Source organism: Colobus angolensis, unplaced genomic scaffold (assembly GCF_000951035.1).
Source record: "Colobus angolensis palliatus isolate OR3802 unplaced genomic scaffold, Cang.pa_1.0 Scaffold210, whole genome shotgun sequence".
In the NCBI taxonomy this organism is placed as follows: Eukaryota; Metazoa; Chordata; class Mammalia; order Primates; family Cercopithecidae; genus Colobus; species Colobus angolensis.
The window spans coordinates 1,443,747-1,457,486 of NW_012115267.1; positions in this window are offsets into that span (position 1 = coordinate 1,443,747).

Consider the following 13,740-nt stretch of genomic DNA (forward strand, 5'->3'; position numbering starts at 1 on the left):
TGAGATTACAAGCATGAGCCACAGTGCCCAACTTTAGAATTGCAGGTTGGAGATTCCCACGATGTTTAGTGAGATGTCAGAGGAAGACTCCAACAAACGCAGAAGAGTGCTGCGCAGGAGAAAGAATCAGCCTAACACCAAACTCATGGTGACAACCAGGTGAGCCCTTTTTTGTGTCTTTCTTCTTCCCACCCTTCTCCAGTTCTGGGGGAGCCACAATGAGAGGTTGAAGCAACCAGTGGTTATCCCACTCTTGGCTCCCAATCTTGTATCAGGTCCAACCTGGTGGGGAGAAAAGGGTTTAAATTGTATGGCAAATTTCAATTTTGAATTAAACTGGACATTTTTATTATCTGAGAAATGAGGCTACTTGGTAATTCTGTAAGACCTGCCTGGGATTTCATCCAGGAGCAAAGCAGAAGCATTCAACCTAACACACAAAAAAGTAATTGCTTTCTGCTTGTACTCTATTGAGTCCAACTCATTTAATGAAACAGCGACTTGGTAATAAGAAAGCAGAGCCCATGGCCTCTGTCTGGAGGGCCTGCATACACACAGGATGATTTGGTTGTGGTATTGCAAACATGATTTTCACATTAAGAAGTTCCTTTATGGTAGCAACCCACCCCCAGAGTGATGGCTTTTTAATTCTCTTTACTTTCAGCCTGATGCTTTGGTCATCCATCATTACGAATAAAAGATGCTGTTGGGCCAAGGTAAATTCCTCTTGCCACACTCAGTAAAGGGCCAAGCATATGGACATGACAGATACAGGAGAAATTGCCACAAGGGTGAACTTAAGCTAAGAGGAAAGCTGAGCTATCCAACGCTAGAGACGAGACTCTACAGTGGCGAGTACCCTGCTTATAAATTCAGCACTTCAAGATGGGGGGTCGGGGGGAGGCACAGAAGTAAGCACATAAGCCACAGCTCAGGGGAGACCAGTAGGGGGGCCCTGTGGGATCTGAAAGCCTGGAGCAAGTAGAAGGGGGGTAATGAGAGGAGACAGAGGGTGGAAGCAGAGGCCGGTATAGACAGGAGGTCTGAGAATGTGAGGAGGGCTCTGCTGTAGGATTGTCAGACCTAGCAAATAAGAAAAGAAACACCCAGTCCTTTTACCTGGCCACCCTACTCTAGACGGTTTGTTGGACCACAGGAGTGAGAAGCAGTATCTGTAACATTTGCTATTGTGGCCAGAGTCACCAGAAATTAAATAAAGAGAGTGAAACTGTGTGGAAATAGATCATTCTTCATACGAATCTGAAAGCCCAAACTTTAGCAATATTAAGATGGATCAACTGTTATTACCAGGAAAGAAAGTTATATTGAAGAAATATCATGTGCTTTGGTAATGTCAAGGACACTAGAGATAGCAAATGTATATTACTCACTTTAAAGAAATATGGCTTGGGTAGAAATGACTAAGGGACATCCCGTAACAATGTAAAAAGCCTATTAAAAAGTAAGTGCATCCAGTCTTTAATTTAATTTTGACTCAAATAATAGGGTAAATTTATTCTTCATGCAACACATAATTTTAAACTTTTATTACACAAAGCTGACAATTCAATTTAAATTGTGAGAGTATGTTTGCTTGGCACAGTTAATTCTGGTGATATTTACTGTTTGCAGGATCTCCCAAAAGGCAGAACATCTTGAAAAATGTGTTCCAGTGATTTCAAACCACTTTCAGATCCTTGCTAGTAAGCAAGTGTCGGCCTCCCATCATCCAGAGGTTTTTGAAACACTGACAGACACAAGTCCTGATTTGATGGCGGTATCAGAAGTGTGATTTTCATATGAACAAGCCCATGTGCAAAATAAAGTTCTTGCTGCCACCTCGAGGGTCCTCATTGCGGGCACTTCCCAGCTTTAGTCATGTGATGCCAGCACTAGACATGACTCTGGCCTATTTGAAGGCCTAAAGCACTGGATGATTTAGCATAAAGCGCCTTAGTTACTCCGCCTTCCCCCATACCACCCCTGGCTCAGACCAGCCGTCAGCATCCTGAGAAATGATGCTCTGCGTACTCTAGGATACCAGATGACAGGACATCAATGAATAAAACAAGGAGCATTTCAGACTGCAGATGCACACTGCTGGAATGAAAGCAAGAACTGAAATGTATCATGGGGATCTAAAGGGAAAACTCAAAGCCCAGATGGATGAAGCCATTGATCAACCCGACGGTACCAGAGAGGTGTTCCCAAAACCCAGACTGTAAACATTAAATTTTGTATTCAGTACACTCTTCACATCCAACTTCAAAGTCCAGGTTTTTTTTTTTTTTAAGTTGGGTTTTCTTAAACTGAAGTGCATCTTTTGTGTTGTCTCAGTGCCTTAAATTATAACTTTTCCTGCATGAAAAAAAAAAAGTGATTTCTCTAGAAGTTTCTCTCATCAGGAGTCCAAAACTGTTAGCTCTTTATAATCCCAAAGCCATCATTTTGGGAGCCGAGGTAGGTCACGGTGCTGATTTGCTTTCTCTCTCAGTGCCTGACTTTGGGCTTCTCAAGTGCCTGGGGCGCTTTCTTTCTCTTCAGATTGCAAAAGTCCTAAAAGCAGAGCAGCAGTTTGGGAGGTCAAATAGCAAATCTCTTTCTCTCCATTTGCGCTCCGAAGTGCTCTTCTGAGGAGCGGAACAACACCTTCTCCTCCCTCCTGCCTGGGCTCACTGAGGGTGCTGGTCTCAGCACAAAGCATCAGCAAAGTGAACAGGGCCAGGGCCAGAAGAGCTGGGCGCCCACTGAGCACACCATACATGAAGCCATCTCTTCCAACTGAAGACTAAGAACCATCTCTTCCAGGACAACTAAGGATGGATTTGCCTTTTTGAAAATTTGAGGTTGGACTTGCAATAAAAAAATTAGAGAATTTGTTATTGAATTGGGAACTTATGTATGGGAAGGAAAAAAGGAGCTCCCGAGCTCAGGGCTGCACACAGTGGACTTGGCTCTCCAGAAAGGAGAGCTAAGTGGGCAAAGGTAACCGCTCGCCTGCACTGCTCACAGGCTCCCAGCCAGACCTGCCAACCAGACTTTCGGGAGTAAGTCACTCATTCACACTACAGTATGCAATCCCGTCCTGTCCCCTCCCCTCTCCTCCCCTCTCCTCTCCCTTTCCTTTTTCCTTCCCTTCCTTCCTTCCTTCCCTCATTTTTACAATCAGTTTAAATTGTGTATTGTTTTAGAAAATATAACACTAACATATGAGAAAAATACAAACAGGGTAAATGGAATACAGAAAAAACTATCTTCCTTCCATCCCTGTCTTCCTACAAAAGTTCCCTTTGGTAGAGCTAACCACTGCTATCAGTTTCTACCAGAGATACTTTCCAGAGATACCACAGACAAAAGTATCTATCTACGTCCTCCATAAATGCAAGCATATATGCACCTTCTGCACCTTGCTGTTTTAAAAAACACTCTTTTTAAAACACTACCCACTTCAAATATTTTAATAAATCCTGGTTCTCTGCAAAATAAAGCCCAAACTTTTCCTGGTATGAAACATCTTTTATAACTCCCCAAATGAGTATCTCCTTCCAGTTCAGTGACCCCCTCCTTCCCTCCAGCTTCTTCCTCTCCCTCCCACCCACCCCGGGTTTCAACAGCATAGACCTCCAGGCCTGGGAGCCTCACTGCTGTTGGTTCTTTGGTCTGGAGACTCTTGCGTTTTCTCCTCTGCTTGTCAAAATTATTCTCATCATTTAAGACCTAGCACATCTGTCACTTCTGCTGTAAAGGTTTCTCCAAATTTCTGCCATATTGTTGACCATTTCCTCTAAGTACCCTTCTTAGCAAGTTCTGTATTCCTCCATGGGTGCTTCACTTATTTTCTGAACACTCTTGAAATTCCATGTTGGACAAGAGAGACCACAGGAAACAACATGGGCAGAGACCTCAAGGATCTTAAGGTCTAGCAGGGAAAAGCTGACAAGCCATGGTAGTAGTGAGTGATCATTGCTGGTGCCAGGAATACAGGAAAGAGGATGCACACGCAGACTGGGAAGATCAGTTGGAGAAGTTCTTGTGGGAGGCGGAACATAGGCTGCTAGCTGAGGATCTAGAAGGGACTTGCAATAAAAAATAAGAGAATTTGCCATTTAATTGGGAACTTGTGTAGCGGAAGGAAAAAAGGAGCTGCCAAGTTCAACGGTGCACACAGTGGGCTTAGCTCTCCGGGAAGAAGCTCATGGGATCCTAGCCAGACCTCCCTAGCGGACTTTAGGGAGTAAGTCACTCATTCACACTGCAGCATGCAATTCCTTTATTTATTTCCTCCTTTCCTTTCTTTCATTCCCTTTTTACAGTTTATAATTGGTTACATTTTACAGTTTCTAACTGGCTACAGCCACGTGAAGAGTTATGGAAAATGGAAAAGGTCAAAATGTTCCCAGGTGGCCATGCTACACAAAGGGAAAGGCATATGCAAAAGATGAGAGAGCACCAGAATTCATGAGACCTTAGAGATGAATCAAGATGGCATGAGGCTAGAGTTTTGCCAGGGTAGAGTCATCAGAGAAAGTCTTCTGTAAATTACAAAGTGGTCTTCAAATGACAAGTGTGGAGGTAAATGACTCAAAACTTTGACAACTGGAGATTTGTCATCTTTAACCTCCAAGTTGCTGCAGTCTCTAAAAATTTAAGAGGATTTGGGGAAGGCCAAGGGATGTCACTCAACATAATTGCTTTTGAGTATTAAAGCCATAGATTTTGACAAGCACTGCCAGGGAATGTCTCAAGGTTTGCATTTTAGTGAATTACTCTGTAAATCAAGATATATATGATTAATACTAAGAGTGGTAGTAATTAACCTATATTGAGCTCTTCCCCAACTTCCAGCACTATTTTTAGAACTTTACATATTAGAATCTACTTAATCCCAACTACTTACAGGGTGAGTATGCTATTATTATCTCTACTTTTTAGATGAGGAAACCAGGTATTGAGAAGTTAAGAGGCTTTCTCAATGTCACAGAACTGGCTTGTGGTGCAGTCAGGATTGAAACCCCAGTGGTCTGGTTTGGAGCCTGTGTTCCTAACCACAAGGCTCCACTGTCTCTCCCCAGCTTCAGTGGGCAGTGTTTGGGCGAGCACACTGCCCAGCCTGGAAACCCAACATTTGCTGTTCCGGAGAAGCATTCTGCAAATCCAGGGCAGATGGTCAGTAGGTGGAGTCTGCTTAACCCACTCTTGGCATCTCAAGGCAGTCACGGCCTGGAAATAACAATTTGGGGAGTTTAATTAACAGCACACTGCAGGAATGCCAAGAACAATGGGAAATCCATGAGTGGATACCTTGGGGTTGAAAATCAGAATTCAAGGGCCTTCCCTGCCATCTTTCAAGCTGCTATGGATTGCAACAGGCAGAGCTGCACTTGCTTGGTTTAGGCAGGAGAAGAGTCTAGATTAATTACACAGATGCATGGCTTTGCTCAGAAAAAGCCAGTAGATGGTTTGATGTAGTGACTTCTGCAACTATAAAATTGTAAGATATATGGTTATCTTTGTGCTAAATGGGGCCCTGAAGAGATTAACCTCATATACAAAGTGAAAATTAGATGAATGAATTTCACCAGGTGGGGAAAACTCCTTGTCATACTTGTAAATAGCGGTTTCATGCCAAGTATGCTGGCTTCAAATGTGAAACTATGGAAAAGTTTTCTTGAAAGAGTGCCATGGGGCTCTGAGAGAAGTACTGGTTTCGAACATGCAGAAGGTTAAAATTTGAGGTCAGTGCCTTAAAAAGATCCCTGAATACATAAAGCTTTAAGGAGGGAGCGGTGGGGGTTCTGTTTATTTTATAGTCAAGATGTATCTTTAAAGCGAATGCACTTCATGCTGTCAACCCAACTGTAGACTGTATTGCCCTCCCCCTCCAGGGGAGGGTGAGAGTAAGGCCAGGTGCGGGGTGCAGGCTGTCTTGTCCTTGGGGCCAGCACACATCGCCAGCTCACTAGCCTTTCTCACTGGTACTAGAAATGAGCTTCATTTCTGCAATCTGCATGGTGACCACTGTACAAGTGGTCACTGTAATAACTGAAAAAGCACAGTATTTTGACGAGAAATGCGTTCAAGTCACAGCTCTGCTACTGACTAGTGATAAGGCGCTGGGTGAGTTAACATCTCTGAGCCTCAGTCTTTTGTGAATGGGCGTACAATCCCATTCCCGAGAGATGTTTTAAGGATAGAGACAGTGGTATATAAGGGCACCTGGAAGCTATAAAGCAACATGAAATGCTGGCTAATGGAGTTAGCGGAATTTTGAGGCATCACTTTCTTACCTGATATCTGTCTCCTATCTTCAGCCTCTCAAATGTCGCATTTGCTTTTTTACTATTTTTTATTATGCTAAGATATACATAACAGAACATTTTACCCCATAACCATCTTTTAAATTATATTTGTAAACTGTATTTAACGGCCCTGGATTGTACACTTAAAAATGGTTACAACTTGTATGTAAGTGCTGAGCATTTTATTCAGAGTTTCAATACAGACACTTTTTAGAAATCTATTTTTTTGAGGGTGCAGAAAAAATTTTGTAAAAATAGATTCAGGGCGTACGTGTGCAGGTTTGTTCCATGGATATATTGCGTAATGGTGAGATTTGGACTTCTAGTGTGCCCATTAACTTGAAGGATGAAGACTGTACCAAGTAGATAATTTTTCAACCCTCAGTTCCCTCATCTTCCTCCTCCTTGGAGTCCCCAGTGTCTATGATTTCCCTCTGTATGTCCAGGTGTACCCATTGTTTGGTCCCCACTTATAAGTGAGAACTTGCAGTTTTTAATTTTCTGTTTCTGGGTTATTTCACTTAGGATAATGGCCTCCAGCCCCATCCACGATGCTGCAAAAGACAGGATTATATATACATATATATAGTTTGTTTGTTTGGCTTTTTGCAACCGAGTCTCACTCTGTTGCCCAGGCTGGAGTGTAGTGGCACGGTCACGGCTCACTCACTGCAACCTCCGACTCCAGGGTTCAAGTGATTATCCTGCCTCAGCCTCCCAAGTAGCTGGGGCTACAGATATATGCCACCACGCCCAGCTAATTTTTATATTTTTAATAGAGACAGGGTTTCACCATGTTGGCCAGACTGGTCTCAACAGACTGGTCTCAAACTCCTGGCCTCAAGTAACCCACCTACCTCAGCCCCCCAGAGTGCTGGGGTTACAGGCATGAGCCGCTGTGCCCAGCTGATTTCATTTTTTTTTTTTTTTAATATAGCATGCTTCACGAATGCGCATGTCATCCTGGCACAGGGGCCATGCTAATTTTCTCCGTATCATTCCAATTTTAGTATATGGCTGCTGAAGCAAGAACTGGAACCATTCTTAAATGTACATCCAGGGGCATTAAGTGCATTAACAATGTCATACGACCATTGTTATGATCCCTCTCCAGTACTTTTTCATCATCCCAAATTAAGACTCTGTACCGATGAAACAATAACTCATTACCCCCCTGTTCCCCTACCGCTGGTAACCTATGGTATACTTTCTGTCTCTAAGAATTTGCCTGTGAGGTACCTCACATTGGTGGAGTGAAACAGTACATATTTGTCCTTTTATGTTTAGTTTACTTCATGTAATACAAGGTGTTCAAGATTTATCCGTGTTGTAGCAGGTATAAGAAGTCTTTCTTCTTAAGGCTAGATAATATTTGATTGCATACATGTATATTCATTTTGTGTATCTATTCATCTGTTGGTGGCTATTTCGGTTGTTTCTACATTTTGGCTATTGTGGATGATACTGCTATGAACACGGTGTACAAATATCTGAGTTCTACTTTTATTATTATTATTTTTTGAGACAGGGTCTGGCTCTGTTGCCCAGGCTGGAGTGTAATGGTGCAATCTCTGCTCACGGCAACCTCCATCTCCCAGGCTCAAACCATCTTCCTGCCTCAGCCTCCAGAGTAGCTGTGAATACAGATGTGTACCACCACGCCCAGCTATTTTTTTTTTTTTTAAGACAGAGTTTCACTTTGTCGCCCAGGCTGGGGTGCAGTGACACAATCTTGGTTCACTGTAACCTCTATCACCAGGGTTCCAGAGATTCTCCTGCCTCAGCCTCCCAAAGTGCTGGGATTACAGGCATGAGCCACTGCGCCTGGCCCATTTTTTTGTATGTTTGGTAGAAATGATGTTATCCCATGTTGCCCAGCTGGTCTCAAGCTCCTGGGCTCAAGCCATCCTCCTGCCTCAGCCTCCCAAAGTGCTGAAATTACAGGTGTGAGCCACTGCACCTGGCCTGAGTTCTGCTTTTAATTCTTTGGGTATATCCCTAGAAGTGGAAATGCTGAATCACATGTTTATTGTTTATTGCTAGATTCTTTTTTTTTTTTTAATTTTTTATTTCCATAGGTTTTTGGGAAACTGGTGGTATTTGGTTACATGAGTAAATTCTTTAGTGGTGATTTGTGAGATTTTGGTGCACCCATCACCCAAGCAGTATACACTGAACCAAATTTGTAGTCTTTTATCCCTCACTCCCTTCCCAAACTTTCCCCCCAAGTCCACGAAGTCCATTGTGTCATTCGTATGCCTTTGCATCCTCATAGTTTGACTCCCACTTATAAGTGAGAGTATACAATGTTTCGTTTTCCATTCCTGAGGTACTTCACTTAGAATAAGAGTCTCCAATCCCATTCAGGTTGCTGGGAATGCCATTAATTCATTCATTTTTGTGACTGAGTAGTATTCCATGGTGCATGTGTATATGTGTATATATATATTCCATGGTGCATGTGTATATGTGTATATATGAGTAGTATTCCATGGTGCATGTGTATATGTGTATATATATGTGTATATATATATATATATGTCACAATTCCTTTATCCACTCATTGACTGATGGACATTTGAGCTGGTTCCATACTGTTGCAATTGCGAATTGTGTTGCTATAAACATGCATGTGCAACTGTGCAAGTGTCTTTCTCGTATAATGACTTTTTTCGTCTGGATAGACACCCAGTAGTGGGATTGCTGGATCAAAAGGTAGTTTTACTTTTAGTTCTTTAAAAAATCTCCACACTGTTTTCCACAGTGGTTGTACTAGTTTACATTCCCACCAGCAGTGTAGAAGTGTTCCCTTGTTACCGCATCAATGCCAACATCTATTTTTTTTTATTTTTTGATTATGGCCATTATTGAAGGAGTAAAGTGGTATCACATTGTGGTTTTGATTTGCATTTCCTTGATCATTACTGGTGTTGAGCAGTTTTTCACGTTTGTTGGTCATTTGTATATCTTCTTTTGAGAACCATCTATTTATGTCCTTAGCCCATTTTTTGATGGGATTATTTTTTTTCCTTGCTAATGTGTTTGAGTTCATTGTAGATTCTGGATATCAGTCCTTTGTGAGATGTATAGATTGTGAAGATTTTCTATCACTCTGTGGGTTGTCTGTCTACTTGGCTGATTGTTCCTTTTGCCATGCAAAAGCTCTTTAATTAAGTCCCAGCTATTTATCTTTATTTTCTATTACATTTGCTTTTGGGTTACTGGTCACAAAATCCTTGCTTCAGCCAATGTCTAGAAGGGTTTTTCCAATGTTATCCTCTAGAATTTTTATAGTTTCAGATCTTAGATTTACGTCGTTGATCCATCTTGAATTGATTTTTGTGTAAGGTGAGAGATGAGGATCCAGTTTCATTCTCCTACACGTGGCTTGCCAATTATCCCAGCACTATTTGTTGAATAGGGTGTCCTTTCCCCACTTTATGTTTTTGTTTTCTTTGTGGGAGATCAGTTGGCTGTAAGTATTTGGGTTTACTTCTGGGTTCTCTATTCTATTCCATTGGTCTATGTGCCTATTTTTATGCCAGTACCATATTGCTTTGGTGACTATAGCCTTAGAGTATAGTTTGAAATCAGGCAATGTGATGCCTCCAGATTTGTTCTTTTTGCTTAGTCTTGCTTTGGCTATGTGGGCTCTTTTTTGGTTCTATATGAATTTTAGGATTGTTTTTCTAGTTCTGTGAAGAATGATGGTGGTATTTTGATGGGAATTACACTGAATTTGTAGATTGCTTTTGGCAAAATGGTCATTTTCACAATATTGATTCTACCCATCCATGAGTATGGGATGTGTTTCCATTTGTTTGTGTCATCTATGATTTCTTTCAGCAGTGTTTTATAGTTTTCCTTGCAGAGGTCTTTCACCTCCTTGCTTAGGTATACTCCTAAGTATTTTATTGTTTTGCAGCTATTATAAGAGGAGTTGAGTTCTTGGTTTTATTCTCAGCTTGGTTGCTGTTGGTGTATGGGAGAGCTACTGATTTGCATACATTAATTTTGTATCCTGAAACTTTACTGAATTATTTTATCAATTCTAGGAGTTTTTGGAGCAGTCTTTGGAGTCTTCCAGATATACAATCATATCATCAGCAAATAGCAACAGTTTGACTTCCTCTTCATCAATCTGGATGCCCTTTATTTTTTTCTCTTGTCTGATTGCTATGGCTAGGACTTCCAGTACTATGTTGAATAGAAATGGTGAGAGTGGGCATCCTAGTCTTGTTCCAGGTCTCAGAGGGAATGCTTTCAACTTTTCCCTGTTCAGTATTATGTTGGCTGTGGGTTTGTCATGGATGGCTTTTAGAACATTGAGGTATGTCCCTTCTATGCTGATTTTGCGGAGAGTTTTAATCACGAAGTGTTGTTGGATTTTGTCAAATGTTTTTTCTGCGTCTATTGAGATGATCATGTGACTTTTGTTTTTAATTCTGTTTATGTAATGTATGGCATCTATTGACTTGCATATGTTAAACCATCCCTGCATCCCTGGTATGAAACCCACTTGATCATGGTGAGTTATCTTTTTGATATGTTATTGGATTCAGTTAGTTAGCATTTAGTTAAGGGTTTTTTCATCTATGTTCATCAGGGATATTGGTCTGTAGTTTTGGTCTGTAGTTTTTTGGTTATGTCCTTTCCTGGTTATTGCTGGATTCTATGTGTAACTTTTTGAGGAACCACCACTGTTTTTCATAGTAGCTGCACCATTTTCCATTCCCACCAGCAATCGCAAGAGCTCCAATGTCTTCACATTCTTATGAACACTTGTTCAATTTTTTATAATAGCCATCCTAATGAGTGTGAAGTACCCCATTTGTTTTGAAGGGTGTCAGTTACATCTCCATGTGGTGAGAAATGCAAGAGTAGATAAGGTTGCCTGCCTACCACTGGAGCTCTGGCATACCAAGGAGCGTATCTGGCACCAGAAATGTCTTTTTTGCAAGAGATTTTATCCAAAGCAAAATGGCTTTCTAGGGCAGATCTGGTAAGAGGACTTGATGTCCTCATAGTCACTTGATGATTCCGTCCATTTATTCATTTATTCACTCACTTACTCATTCATTTATTCCGTAATTAAATACTTATTTTGGTGATAAGGAGCAGGAAGGAATTGTGATAGATGCTGTGGTGATTATATTTTAGTATCTACAAAGGGACCTTACAAATCATCTTATCCAAATACCTACCCCATTCAGGAATATTTTCTAAAACTGGAGAGATAAGACTAAGGCCCAGGTTCCCAAGTTAGTGGTCCGGCTGGATGAAGCAACACTCCTCTAACTTGTGGGAGAATGGGTTTAAAACAAGGACAGGCATTTGCAAGGAAGCTCTCCTTCCTTACAGCTCACTAAACAGTCCAGTCACTTGACCAGCCTGTGAGATTTGAACACAATAAAACAAGTGTCAAGAAAACCTGATTAGATAAGCTCTGAGTACTAAGACAGTCCTTATATTGTGATAACCTCCTGCAAAAGTGTCACATACAGGCTGTGTGCAATGAGAGATACTGCTGACTTGGAACTTGTGAGCCAGGCAGGAGTGTGAGTATTTGATTTCAATCTGGGAAAATTCCAGAGGACTAAATTTGGAGGATTTATGAACATGGTAATGTCCACGCAATTGGATTTCACTGAGAAACATAGACTTTTTTTCTATTTCATACTGCGACATTTCAACTACATTAAAGGGCAAAGAGCAAGAGATAGAAACGCTAGCTAGAATGCAATTCACAGATACAGTTTCCACATACATACTTATTCTACTCTGGTTAATGCTGAAGCCTCCTGAGTTCAGAATTAAACAAGACTCAGAGAGAACATCATTTCCTAAAGTCTCGTTCACTTCTATTGCCTGGATACCCTCCAATGTCATACCAGGAAGCAAGACCGATCCATCCAGTTAATCAGGGAGAGTAACATTTTCTAGATCTGGGTAGAGACTTGCAAAAAGAGCTTTCTAGTCTTTGTGTATATCATATCATGATCAGAAAATAAGATTAAATATGATTGCACTAAACTCTCCATAACTTGATTGCCAATAACCTTATATTCCACTCCACGTATATTAAATGAGGTGGTGCACTCCATTTCATATCTTACTGCCATTTTTATGCACATAGAAGCGCTTTGCAGAATAATATCTTAAATATACATAAGGGCTTTTTGCATAAGAATTGTAATGTTCACAATTATTGTGTTGGGTGTTGCAAGGCCTTTGGCTGTGTCCAGGTTGTCCTGCTCACACAGCAGGATGCCAGGATCTTGAAGGGAGGTAGAGGGCTAGAGACTAACAACCACCCTGCAACCCCCGTAAGTGAGGAGGAGTCATTTGGTGCTTGAAACATCTGCATTCTCTATTGGCCCCTGACTATCTTCTATTTTTGACCCTGAGCCATAAGTGAAATCTCTCCCAACTCTGACATCTTCTATTCTAGCCCATGGCTTAGCAAGCTGGACCTGTTCTTCCTTGTTCTGGATCTGGCTTCCGGCTGCAACCCCCACCATCACCTGAATCTTCAACCTCATTTCATTAGCCTAGTCCCATCTCAGATTAATCCGACTGCCATTCTCAGCAGGGAGAGCCTAAACTTCTTCTTTTAGTATGCATATAGAGCTCACATACTTTAGAAAGATTTTTTAATATCACAGGCATTTTAAAAGAATGAGTAAGGCACTAGTTAAGCTTAAGATTAAATTAAACATAATCCTGCCACAAAGCATCTAGCTAACTGAGATGACGGTCTGAAAACATTCAGGATTCAGTGCAGTTACTAAAGGAATTTGTGGAGGACAGAAGCTATGTAAGTTACTATCTAAAGGGATTGTTGGAATTTTTCAGGGGTAGGAGACTGGACAAGGTGATCTTCTAACTGTGCATTTAATGGTTGCAATAGCTGTCAGGGTCAGAGTTGGTAGGAATAATCCAAATTAATATCTAAATCTGCCAGTTTTCAGTCCCATGTGGATGGAGAAAAAAAATCATGGAACTATTGCTGAGCCACACCGAAGATGAAAAGGGCCAATTCTGAGAAAGATCATACACGTGCCCTCCTCTCAAGGAGCTTGCATTTCTACCTGGACAGAAGTACGTTAAACACTCAGGGAATGTAAGAAGCCCAGGGAGGTTTTGGGGGTGCCCTCTTGACCTGTAGGCACATCTCTTCTTCTGACCCCATTCTCATACATCATTACTGTGACATGTAAGCCTCTCTGCACCGATAAACTAAGCCTTGCAACAGTAATACCTGTGCACATCTTGGAAGTCTATGGGATACTCATAGAGACACCTGATTTCTAGTCAGTTTAGATCAATCACAAATGAGGAAAACCTTATAGTGCAATATAGATTCTAGTTGTTCCTTCATGTTGGCAAAGAACTTCTTTTTTTTTTTGAGACGGAGTTTCGCTCTGTCGCCCAGGCTGGA